This window comes from Mustela nigripes, chromosome 12, assembly GCF_022355385.1.
Source record: "Mustela nigripes isolate SB6536 chromosome 12, MUSNIG.SB6536, whole genome shotgun sequence".
NCBI lineage: Eukaryota > Metazoa > Chordata > Mammalia > Carnivora > Mustelidae > Mustela > Mustela nigripes.
This window is the reverse complement of record NC_081568.1, coordinates 51,315,804-51,329,797: the sequence shown is the minus strand read 5'-3', so window position 1 is coordinate 51,329,797 and position 13,994 is coordinate 51,315,804.

Here is a 13,994-nt window from a genome sequence, read left to right as displayed (position 1 = left end):
TACAACTTATTAACTTTCTACATATATTACCTCATTCAATTCTTTCTGGAATTTCTGAGTTAAGTACACAAAAAGTCTAGTTACCTCACTTTAAAAGATGAGATGAACCCTCAAACAGATGAAGCTATTCGTGTGTGATCACACTTTGGAAAAGTAGCAGACCTGAAACTGGTATCTGGGTCTGTTGGCAAACCTCAGAGTTCTCTTCTTAAAGATTTTTAATTATCTATGTCTAATAAAACAACATGTGCTAGTTGTCTCCAGCTTCAATATATATCCTCAATCTATCTATTCTCTCATTTTCTGTTTTATCACTTATTTTTCCTGAGTTTCACAATAACCTCCTCAATAGTCTCCTTGATACTAATTCTCCTAAAATTCATTCTCTCCTCAGTAGCCAAGTACTTTAAAACTTGTAAGGTGAGTGTTTCTGAAGTAAAATTTATATGCCCATGAAAGGCACAGATTGTAAAAATACAATTTAGTGAGTTTTAGTACATATATATTTCATGAAACCATACCAAAATTGAAGTATAGGACATTTTCAAAACTCCAGAAATTTCTCTCATGCCATCTTCCAATGCCCATCCCTCAGCAGCAACCACTATTTTGATTTTTTTTCACATGGAAATATATAGATAGATAGATAGATAGATAGATATGAAATCATGTAGTATGTACTCTTTATCTCTTTATTCTGGCTTCTTTCCTCAACAAAATATTTTTGAAATGCTTCCAGATTGTTTTATGAATAAGTTTATTATTTTTAGCACAGTGTAGTATTCCACCAAAAGCTTGGACCTAAATTTGTTTACTTATTTTACTACTGATGGTTTTTTGAGTCATTTCCTATTTTTTGCTATCATGTCACAGTAATTTTTTAAAGATTTTATTTATTTATTTGACAGACAGAAATCACAAGTAGGCAGAGAAGCAGGCAGAGAGGCGGAGGGGAGGCAGGCTTCCTGCCGAGCAGAGAGCCCGATGCGGGGCTCAATCTCAGGATCCTGACATGACCTGAGTCAAAAGCAGAGGCCTAACCCACTGAGCCACCCAGGCACCCATCACAGTGATTTTTTAAATAGAATTCTTATTTTAGGGATGCCTAGGTGGCTCAGTCAATTGGGCGTCTGCCTCAGCTCAGGTCATAATCCCAGGGTCCTGGGATTGAGTTCTGCCTGGGGCTTCTTGCTCAGCAGGGAGACTGCTTCTCCTTCTGCCTGCTCTGCTTTGCTCTGCCTGCTGCTCCCCTTACTTGTGCACTCTGTCTCTTCCTCTCTCTCTCTCTGACAAATAAACTCTTTTTTTTTTTTAAAGTCTTCATTTAGAATAGTTTCAGATTTACAGAAAAGTTATAAGATAGTAAAAATAGTTTCAATGTTGCTCACTTCCAGTTCAACCTATTGTTAACATTTTATATTAGTCTCGTATATTTGTTGCAACTAATAAAACCAATGTTGAAGCATTATTATTACCTAAAGTTTGTAATTCATTCTGATTTTCTTAGATTTTTGTTTTAAACTTGGGCACTTTATTTTTTCTATTTTTATTGAGAAACAATTGATGTACCTCATGAATAAGTCAAAGGCTTAGAGCATGGTTATTTCATTTATATAAACTCTGAAATGATTATATAACAGGTTCAATGAACATCCATCTTCTCATTTAAATAAATTTTTTTAAAAAAGAAAGAAAAAAAGGGAAAAAATTCCCCGTGATGAGAACTCTTAGAATTTACTCTCTTAATAACTTTCCTGTATATCAAGCAGTGTTGGCTTTGGTCATCATGTTGTACATTATGTCCCTAGTAATTATTTATCTTATAACTGGAAATTTAAACCTTTTGTCCACCTTTCTCAAAATCCCCCTGTCTCACCCCCACCTCCAATGACAATAACTCTCTTTTTCTTTGCATTTTTTGTTTTTGTGTTTTGTTTTTAGAGTCCAGATATAAGTGAGAACATGCAGTATTTGCCTTTCTCTAACTTATTTCACTTAGCATAGTGGCTTCAAGGTCCCTTTATATTCTTATAAATGGCAAGATTTCCTTGTTTGCTTGTTTGTTTGTTTGTTTTAATGGTTGAATGATGTGTGTGTGTGTGTGTGTGTGTGTGTATAAAATAACTTCTTTATCCATTCAACCATTGATGGATACTTAATTATTTCCATGTCTAGACTACTGTAAATACTACTGCTGTGAACATGGGGATGCAGATATTTTTTTGAATTAGTGTTTTTATTTCCTTTGGATATATTCCCAGAAATAGAACTGCTAGGTCAAATAGTAGTTCAGTCATCCATACTGTTTTCCATAGTGTCTATACAAATTTACAATCCTCTTGACAAGGTGTAAGTGTTCCCTTTTCTCCACATCCACACCAACATTTGTCATGTCTTGTTTTTTTTGACAATGACCATTCTAACATTTGTGAGGTGACATCACTTTGTGGTTTTAATTTGTATTTCCTTAATCATCTTTTAAGTACCTGTTGGCCTTTCATATATCTTTTTTAAAGAAATATGTATTTAGGCCCTTTGCCCATTTTTAAATTTTGTTTTGTTTTGTTTTTCTTTTCTATTTGTTTTTGTTTGTTTGTTACTAGTGGGTTCTTTGAGTTCTTTATATATTTTTGATATTAACTCTTTATCAGATATATGATTTGGAAATATTTTTTTTCCATTCCTTAGATTTTCTTTGCACTTTGTTGATGGCTTCTTTTGCTGAGCAAAAGCTTTTAGTTGCTATGTCCTCCTTGTTAATTTTTTTATTTTGTGGCTGTACTTTAGATGTCATATCCAAAATATCATTATGAAGACCCGTGTCAAGGAGCTTTATTCTTATGTTTTCCTCTAAGATTTTAATGTTTCCACATCTTACATTAAAGTTTTTAATTCATTTTAATTAGTTTTTGTGGGTGGTATAAGATATATGCCCAGTTTCATTTATTTACATATGAATAAACAATTACTCTAATATGATTTACTGAAAAGACTTTTTTCTCCATTGAATATTCTTAGATCCCCGGTCAAATATTTGTTGACCATATATGGTTGGGTTTATTTATAGGGTCTCAATTCTTTCCATTGGTCTATGTGTTTGTTTTTATGCCAAGACTATACTTTTTTGATGACTATATCTTTATAGTTTAGCTTGAAATCAAAAGAGGTGATGATGCTTGTCATCTTCTTTTTCAAGATTTGTTTGGCTCTTTGAGGTCTTTTCTGGTACTACATAAATTTTATGAGTGTTTTTTCTGCTTCTGTAAAGAATGGCATTGGAATCTTGATAGGGATTATATTGTATCAATAAATGGCTTAGTAGTATTAATATTTAAACAATGTTAATTCTTCTAATCCATGAACACAGGGTACATTTATATTTCTTTGTATTTTCTTCCATTTTTTTGACCATCTTGTAGTTTTCAGAGTAGATATCTTTCACCTTAAATTTATTCCTGTGTTTTTTATTGGTTTCGATGATATTGTAAATAAAATCAATTTATTTTTCAGAAAATTGTTCATGTGTAGAAACATTGTTGATTTTTGTATGTTACATAATTTTGTATCCTGCAATTTTACTGAATTCATTGATTAGAGTTAAATTTTTTGATTGTGGATTTAGGATTTTCTATATATAAAATTATGTCATTTCCATATAGAGAAAATTTTATTTCTTTTCCAATTCTAATACTTTTTATTTATATTTTTCCTGCCTGGTTGTTCTAGCTAGGACTTCTAGTATTAAGTTGAGTAAAAGTGGTGAAAGTAGGCACCCCTGTCTTGTTTCTGATTTTAGATGAGCATCTTTCAACCTTTTAGCATTAAGTATGATGTTAATTGTGGGCTTGTTATATATGGCCATTAATGTATTGAGATATATTTCTTTTATGCCTCATTTGTTGAGTTTATATCATAATTGAATGTTGAATTTTGTCAAATGCCTTTTCTGCACCTATTGAGATGGTCATGTGACCCTTTTCTTTCGTTCTATTAATGTGATTTATCACATCAATTGATTTGCTTATATTAAATCATCCTTGCAACCCAGAGAAATCTCACTTGATTATGGTGAATGATCCTTTTAATGTACTGCTGAAATTGGGTTTTCTAACATTTTATTGAGAATTTTTGCATTTATAATTGAACATATTGGTGTGAAGATTTGTTTTCTAGTAGCATCCCTTTTTTTTTTTTTTTTTTTTGCTTTGATATCAGGATAATGCTGGCTTCATACAAAGAATTTGGGAGTCTTCCCTCCTCTCCAATTTTTGAAAGAGATTAAGAATCACTGTTGTTAATTTTTCTTTAAAAGTTTGGTAAAATTCATCAGTGAAACCATCTAATTCTTTTTTTTTTTAATTTCTTTTCAGCATAACAGTATTCATTGTTTTTGCACCACACCCAGTGCCCCATGCAATACGTGTCCTCCTCAATACTCACCATCTGGTGGCCCCAACGTCCCACCCCCCACCCCTTCAAAAGCCTCAGGTTGTTTTTCAGTGTCCATAGTCTCTCATGGTTCACCTCCCCTTCCAATTTCCCTCAACTCCCTTCTCCTCTCCATCTCCCCATGTCCTCCATGTTATTTGTTATGCTCCACAAATAAATGAAACCATATGACAATTGACTTTTTCTGATTGACTTATTTCACTCAGCATAATCTCTTCCAGTCCTGTCCATGTTGATACAAAAGTTGGGTATTCATCCTTTCTGATGGAGGCATAATACTCTATAGTGTATATGAACCACATCTTCCTTATCCATTCGTCCATTGAAGGGCATCTTGGTTCTTGCCACAGTTCGGTGACCGTGGCCATTGCTGCTATAAACATTGGGATACAAATGGCCCTTCTTTTCACTACATCTGTATCTTTGAGGTAAATACCCAGTAGTGCAATTGCAGGGTCATAGGGAAGCTCTATTTTTAATTTCTTGAGGAATCTCCACACTGTTTTCCAAAGTGGCTGCACCAACTTGCATTCTCACCAACAGTGTAAGAGGGTTCCCCTTTCTCCACATGCTCTCCAACACACAGTGTTTCCTGTCTTGCTAATTTTGGCCATTCTAACCGGTGTAAGGTGGTATCTCAATGCGGTTTTAATTTGAATCTTCCTAATGGCTACTGTTGATGAACATTTTTTCATGTGTCTGATAGACATTTGTATGTCTTCATTGGAGAAGTGTCTGCCCATTTTTTGATATGATTATCAGTTTTGTGTGTGTTGAGTTTGAGAAGTTCTTTATAGATCCTGGATATCAACCTTTTGTCTGTACTGTCATTTGCAAATATCTTCTCCCATTCCGTGGGTTGCCTCTGTTTTGTTGACTGTTTCCTTTGCTGTGCAGAAGCTTTTGATATTGAGGAAGTCCCAAAAGTTCATTTTCGCTTCTGTTTCCTTTGCCTTTGGAGACATATCCTGAAAGAAGTTGCTGTGGCTGATATTGAAGAGGTTACTGCTTATGTTCTCCTCTAGGATTCTAATGGATTCCTGTCTCACGTTGAGGTCTTTTATCAATTTTGAGTTTATCTTTGTGTGCGGTGTAAGAGAATGGTCGAGTTTCATTCTTCTACATATAGCTGTCCAATTTTCCCAGCACCATTTATTGAAGAGACTGTCTTTTTTCCACTGTATATTTTTTCCTGCTTTGTCAAAGATTATTTGACCATAGAGTTGAGGGTCCATGTATGGACTCTCTAATCTGCTCCACTGGTCTATGTGTCTGTTTTTATGCCAGTACCATGCTGTCTTGGTGATCACAGCTTTGTAGTAAAACTTGAAATCAGGTAACATGATGCCGCCAGTTTTATTTTTGTTTTTCAACATTTCTTTAGTGATTCAGGGTCTCTTCTGATTCCATACAAATTTTAGGATTATTTGCTCTAGCTCTTTGAAAAATACCGGTGGAATTTTGATCAGAATGGCATTAAAAGTATAGATTACTCTAGGTAGTATAAACATTTTAACAATGTTTATTCTTCCGATCCAAGAGCATGGAATGGTCTTCCATCTTTTTTGTCTTCTTCAATTTCTTTTGTGAGTGTTCTGTAGTTCCTCGAGTACAGATCCTTTACCTCTTTGGTTAGTTTTATTCCCCGGTATCTTACCATTCTTGGTGCTATAGTAAATGGAATCGATTCTCTAATTTCCCTTTCTGTATTTTCATTGTTAGTGTATAAGAGAACCACTGGTTTCTGTATATTGACTTTGTATCCTGTCACGTTACTGAGTTGCTGTATGAGTTCTAGTAGTTTGGGGGTGGAGTCTTTTGGGTTTTCCATATAAAAAATCATGTCTTCTGTGAAGAGAGAGAGAGTTTGACTTCTTCATTGTCAATTTGGATACCTTTTATTTCTCTTTGTTGTCTGATTGCTGTTGCTAGGACTTCTAATATTATGTTGAACAAGAGTGGTGAGAGTGGGCATCCTTGTTGTGTTCCTGATCTCAGCGGGAGTGCTGCAAGCTTTTTCCCATTGAGGATGATATTTGCTGTGGGTCTTTCATAGATAGATTTGATGAAGTTCAGAAATGTTCCCTCTATCCCTATTCTTTGAAGTGTTTTAATCAGGAACGGATGCTGGATTTTGTCAAATGCTTTTTCTGCATCAATTGAGAGGACCATGTGGTTCTTCTCTCTTCTCTTATTGATTTGTGAAGCCATCTAATTCTTAACTTTTCTTCATAGGGAGTTTTTGATTACTGATTCAGTCTCTTTAGTAATAATTGGTTTATTCAGATTTTTCTTTTTTTTTTTTTCTTCTAATTTAATCCTGGTAAGTTGTATTTTTCTAAGAATTTTTTCCTTTTCTTCTCGGTTGTTTAGTCTGTTGGCATATAGTTCTTTTTACTAGCCTCTTATGGATTTTTTGAATTCTGTGATATCTGTTTTGGCATCTCGTTTTTCATTTATAATTTTGATTTGAGTCCTTTCTCTTTTGTCCTTGGTTAGTTTAGATAAGAGTCTGTCACTTATCTTTTCAAAGAAATATTGTTGTTTAATATTTTCTACTGTTTTCTGTTATTTCATTTATTTCAACTCTAACTTGTATGATTTCCTTTTTCATGTGAAATTTGGGCTCAGTTTGTCCTTCTTTTATTAGTTTCTTAAAGTGTAGAGTTAGGTGTTTATTTGGGATCTTCTTTTTTCCTAATGTAGGTGTTTATTGTTAAGAACTTCCCCCTTAGGACTGCTTTTGCTACATCTCATATGTCCTGATATGCTGTATTTCCATTTTAATTTGTCTCAAGAAACTTTATTTATCCTTTAATTTAGATTTGGTTCATTGGTCATTCAGGAGAATGTTGCTTAATTTCCATGTGTTCATGAATTTTCCAGCTTTCCTCTTGCTATTCATTTCTAGTTTCATGCCATTATGGTCAGAGAAGATACTTGGTATAATTTTAATATTGAATTTGCTAAGACTTGTTCAATGGCTTACATGTGGTCTGTCCTAAAAACGTGTTCCATGTATACTTGAGAAGAATGTGTATTCTGCTGTTTGATAGAATGTTCTGTGTATGTCTCATAGGTCCATTTGGTTTATAGTGTTGTTGAAATCCACAGTTTTATTATTTTTAAAAAGATTTTATTTATTTATTTATTTGAGAGAGAGAGAGACAGAGATACTGAGGGAGAGAACATGAGTGGGGAGGAGAGGGAGAAGGAGGCTCCCCATTTTAAGTGAATTATGCATCACTATATCGCTAGTCTTATTGCTATTACCATATTGTGGAATCCACTTTTGACTATATGTTTACAATTACCAGCTATTACCAGTGTGACTTATACTACTTTTTTATGTTTTTGTGATGTTAATTCACATTCTTTTATTTTCACTCAAAGAACTCCCTTCAACATTTCTTATAGAGCAAGTATGGTGATAATGGTGTCCCTCAGCTTTTGTCTATTCAGAAAAGTCGTTATTCTTCAATTGTTTCTGAAGAACAGGTTGGCCAGGTATAGAATTCTTGACTGACTGCTACTTTCTTCCATATTTTGAATATATCTTCTTATTGTCTCCTTGTTTCTGTTGAGAAATCTGCCAATAATCTTATGGGAGTTTGTTCCCTTATACATAACTTCTTGCTTTTCTTTTGTCACTCAAATTTGTCTCTTCATCGTTGACTTTTGTCAGTTTAATGTATTTTGGTGTAGTCTTAGTAGAATTCAATTATTTGAGTCCCTTGGGACTCATGAATCTGGATGTCCATGTGTCTTCCTAGGTTTGAGAATTTTTCAGTCATTATTGTTTTACATGTACTTATTCTCCCTTTCTCTCTTTTTCTGGAATTCCATAAAGCAAATTTTTTTTTCTTTGTGTCTTATAATTCCTAAAGGGAATTTCTTTACTCTCTTTCATTACTTTTCTTTTATCTCCTCTGTCAGAGTAATTTCCAATGTCCTATCCTCCAGATAGTTGATTCTTTCTTCTGTATGGTTGAGTCTATTTTTGAAACTTTCTATTGAATTCTTCAATTTAGTTCTTGCATTTTCCAACTCTAAGATTTCTCTCTGTGTCTGTGTGTGTTTTGATGATTGTTATTTCTCTGTCAAACTTCTTGTTTTGTTCATGCATTTCTTTCTTAATTTTGTTTAGTCATCTGTGTTTTCTTATATTTCACTAAATTTTGTTAAAAAGATTATTCTGAATTTTTTATCTGACAATTCATAGATCTCTATTTCTTTAGGGCCAGTATATATTGGAGATTTATTCGTTTCCTCTGGTAGTGTCATATTTACCTAACACCTTTTTGCAATTCTTGACTACTTACATTAACATCTGTGTATTTGATTAATTGGGCTCCTCTTCCAGACTTAACATGTTTTCTTTGGCAGAAACAGTTTTTCATCAGTCAGCTTAGTTTAGGTTTCTGGGTTCTTCTGCTGGTAATATTCTTGGGCAGGTGGAGCCTGCTATTATGGTCTATTTTGGGGTGAGGCAACTGTTCAAGCTCTGAAGACAGGGATGCGAAGTGTGACATTGGCTGTGAACAGTTGGATAAGACTGCTGGCTTGGTTTCCTACACAAATAAGGCTATAGGATAGGTTCTGTATTTTCCTGGATTCTCTGGTCAGGTTTACTAAGTGGTCAGGATAGGCACTCTATTCTACAGTAGATCGAAGATGAATTAGTTTCCATTCTTTGGCAAGGGAGAAGGATGGGATCCAGGGCCTGTATAGATCATTGGTTGGGACCCAAATCAGACCAGAGTGTACAATGAATTCCCTGATCAGCTGAGGCCACCAGTTATGCAATGCAGGTGGGAGAAGCCATGGGTTGTGCTCTCTGTTCAAGTACTACTGTACATAGGACTTTGAGTGGGCTATGCAGCTTCCTGTGATCTAGAATGTTTCATACTTGGACAAGATTATTCAGCAGTGAGCAGGGTTACAAATTAGGTTTCCACCCTGTCACACTGGGAGAAACAGCTCTAAGTCTGGTAAAGATGTCTTAACTTAAGAGGACCCACACCCTAACTTTCCTGATCAAACAGGGCCACTGGCTTTGTTCTTCAAATGGTTGCTTCTGCCTGTTCCCCTTTCAGCTTCAGGGCTGCTGGGCTACACTCCTTCCAGGAATTGTTGCCAACACTTCTGGTCATATGGGGTTGGAAAAACATTCTCCACAGTTGATGGGGCTACATCTCAGTTTCCTTGCCTGAGCAGGAGGAGGGGCCTGTCCAGACTACTTTCAAATTCCAAACAGGATCTCCAGTTGAATGGAGCCAGGAACTACCCACAGCCTTAGCTATGAATTGATAACCCTGCCTATGCATAGCACCAGAACAGTGGCTTTGCTCTGGGGATGATCAGCTCTGCCTGGCTGCCTCTCAGCTCAAGCAACACTGAACTTCTAGGAGTTCTCACCAGCCGGTCTGGTCAGATGGTACTGGTGGGTGGGCCTACAATTCAACTCCTTGCTTGTGCATTGGCAAATTAGGCTTTATGGCCCCAAATTCCTCATTTGAGGATGCAAACTAGACAGATGTGTAAAATACCAAGTTCCCTGGTCAGAGTGTGCCCCAAACATGATTCTGCTGATGAGCAAACCTGCTGGTTGGGATTATTCTGCTGATGAGCAAACCTGCTGGTTGGGATTACTACCTAGATACTAAAGTTATGAAATCAGTCTCCCAAGAGATGTATGTTGGTTGTTAGAAGCCCATCCTCCCTTCTCTGCCAGAGTCAGATTCCCAGTGCTTGGGCCCTGTAGATTCCCCTACAAACTCATGGTTTCAAGATCAGAGTAAGGGCTCCTGCAAAGTAACCTACAATGCTGGGGATTGGTTGTACCCAAAGTTTCTCTTTCTCCATTAGAGGAACCAGAGGCTCAAGGGAGACCTCTCTGCATGGTGCTATGCTGGGGCAATACAGTCAACACACAGCCATTTCTCTCACCCTTATAATACAGTCTGTCTTGGTCTCTGTGGTACTGGAGGCTTCAGCCTCACTGTTAGGTTTTAGTATTCTTTCAGTGTTTGTGGTGTACTTAAATAGTTGTTAGTTGTTTTTGTGAGGGGGAGTGAAGTCAGGAACAAACTATGTTACCAACTTGGTGACATCACTCTCTCAAATTTCCTTGGGATTTTACCTAATGTTATTTCTCTGTTCCAGAATTCCATCCAGGATACCACATTACATTTAGCTGGCTTCTCCAGACTGTGGCAGTTCGTAAACTTTCCCTATTTCTGATGACTTTGAGAATTTTGGAGGTACTAAAGAGGTGTTCTGTAGAGGCATTTTGTATCCCTGAATTAGGGTTTCTTTTTTTTCTTATGATTAGACTGGAGTTATGGGTTTGGGGGGAAAAGGCCACAAAGGTAAGGTGTCATTTTTGTCATATCATAGCAAGAGATCATGTTGTCAACATGACATTGCTGTGAAAGAAACCATGATCACCTGGCTGAGATAATGTTTGTCAGGTTTCTCCACTATGAGCTTCCTTTTATTCTCGTTTCCACAGAGTACTCTTGGGATGGAAGTTACTGTGCACACACTTAAGGAATTATGTCCACTCCACACATCTTGCTGGAGGAGTATTTACATAAATTATTCAAAATTCTTCAGAGGAAACTCTATTCTTCTTCCCATATTTATTTACTAAGTTACTTATTTGTATAAGTAGGAAGTCATGGATATTTATTTTATACTTTATATTATAATCTAATGCTATGTTACTTATTTTGCCTCTCAAGTAATTCTGTCTTTGGCCATTGGGCATTTTGCAGTTTCTGTGCCTTTTGCCATACTCCCACAGTTGTGTGTGGCATTTTGTTTTGTTTTCTGTTCTTCCTTTCTTCCTAGCATTAAAATATGCTCCAGGTTCATCATGCATATACTTGCCCCAGTCCCAGAATAAGGCTTTTCTTCAAAGACACTTGGCCCCTTTCATTTGGAGAACAATATTAGAAACCAAGAGCTTCTATAAGCCTGTTTGTATCTTTCACAGCATGAAAGATTTTAATTTTAATAAAGTCAAATTTATCATCTTTTTTTTAATTTCATGAATTTTGTTTTTGGTGTTGTATACAAAATATTAACAACAAACCCAGGGTCACATAGATTTTCTCCTGCACTTTCTTCTAGAATGTTTATAGTTTTTCATTTTATATTTAGGTACATAATAAATTTTAAAATAATTTTTGTGTGAGGTATAATATCTGATTAAGTTCATATTTTTATATAGATTTACGATTACTTTTTTAACACCAGTATATAAAAAGACTATCCTTTATAGCATCATTGATTTAAAAGACTATCCTTTCTATATAACATTGCCTTGTGCCTTTGTTAAAAATAAGTTAACTAAATGTGTGTGGGTCTATTTCTGTTATCTATATTGTTATATTCATCTATGTGTCTATTCTATTACCAAAAGCAAGTGCTGTGATCTCTAGAACTTTAGAGTAAATCTTGAAGTAGATTCGACGAATTTTATTTTGCTTCTTTAGGACTGGGTTGGATATTCTATGTCCTTCCATCTGCATATAAATGTTAAAACCATTGTATTGATATCTATAAAACAGCTTGCTGAAATTTTGATTGGGATAGAGTTGAATCTCTAGATCAAGTTGGAAGGAACTGACTTCTTACTGACACTGAATTTTTCATTCTATAAACACATAATGTCTATGCACTTATTTAGATCTTCTTTCAACAGTGTTCTTTTAGATTTTCTCCTGCTGATCTTGTGCATATTATCTTAGATTTATACCTAACTATTTACTCTTTGGAGGGTGGCTGATATATGAATAGTATTTTATTTTTAAATCTCACATTCTAACGTTTACAGCTAGTACACATAGTAAATTTTGAAACATAAGCAATGTCATGTTTAATCATTGCACTTGTGGTGTATAAACAATGAATCTTTGAAGACTGAAAAAATAAAATTAAATTTTAAAAAAACCTTTAAAAAATAGTGCAAATTCCTTCATTCTGGCCTACAACACCCTGCAGATCTTTCTAAGCCAGGATAAGCTTTAATTCCTAAAGTTTCAAACTCACTCTCTTTTTAATTTCTTGACTTATTCCAAGGTTTCTTCATATCCCAGGGCTCTTGCACTCACCCTTTATTTTGCCTCTATTTCTCTTCTCCTAAGTGTTTCCCTCCTTGCTTCTAACACTTTTCATCCTTTGGGTCTCAATCAAATGTGAAAGCGATCCTCTCTAATCACTACATCTAAAGTAACCAACTTTTCTTCCTTCACTTCTTTTCATTTAACCTTATAGCCTGAATAATACTTAGCATTATTTGGCATTATATTGTTTGTTTGTTATTCTTCTTTATTAATATTGGTCTTTACCCAAATAGAATATAAAGTAAGCAAGAGTAGGGACTTGGCCTTTTTCATTCACTACCTATTCCCAGTGCATATCACCATGTCTAAAACATAATAGATTCTCATTTAAATATCTTTGAATGAATGAATGTATGTTCTTTTAATACACCAAGGTCAAATATCTCAACTTCAACAAAATCTTCCTTCAGTCCCTAAACTGGAGGTGATTATTCTCTGCTGATTCTCTCTTAAAATGTATTCTTTTTTTAAAGCAATTATTTATGGTCCTCCTTGTTCAAATGCATCTTTTGTCTCCTATAATCACTATGAATAGGGACAGTAATTTATTCATCTTTGTATTCTCCATAACTTCAAAGAGAGTATCTTTCATTTGAATTTTTAAAAATGAATAGATAGCAAATGAACTAGTTATGAGAAGACCTTAGATCTGATCCAAACACATTTCACCAGTTGACTGTATAACTATTTGAGAATCACCTCATCTTAGTAGGTCTTATTTTAAAATAAGAAAATTAAACTAAATTGGTAATTCTTATACTTTTTGTTTCTTTTCAGGAAGGTATAGTAGACCCTGTCAGTGCTCTATGCTTATCCTCTGGGATCTCTTAACATTTTCATGAACATTAGATTCCCGTATGCTTTTATTTTCAATAGCTAGAACCTGTCTCCCTTTATTGGAAGACCACCTTCAAGCTTCCTGAGAAAGCTTTATCTGAAAACTGAGAGTCAGAATTACAACCCCTGTCCCCATCCTTACCCCTGGGAAACCATGAACCAGTGACTAAACATGTAGGTTATAAATATCCCAACTTCTTAGCCCTTGATATCCATTACTCTGAGTGAGGCATACTCAGTTTCCAGAGCCCCTCTTGGCAAAACAAACTCAATGGTACCCTCAGCAGAATTTAGTTTGCTATCTCACCCTTGCTTGGCTTGTTTCCATTCCTAGTCTCACTTCCTCACTTGGCAATGTGCCTTTTATGGAAACACTTCCTAATATATCACTTTCACATGAACCCTCATCTTAGAGCTGTTTCTGGGGGTATCCAACTTGATATATGAGACAGTGGTTCAGAGACCTTTTTGATAGTCTGCTGAAAACCATGACTTACCTCAGGAAAACACACACACACACACACACACACACACAAACACACACTATCTACACAAAGGTATTTATATGATCTATGA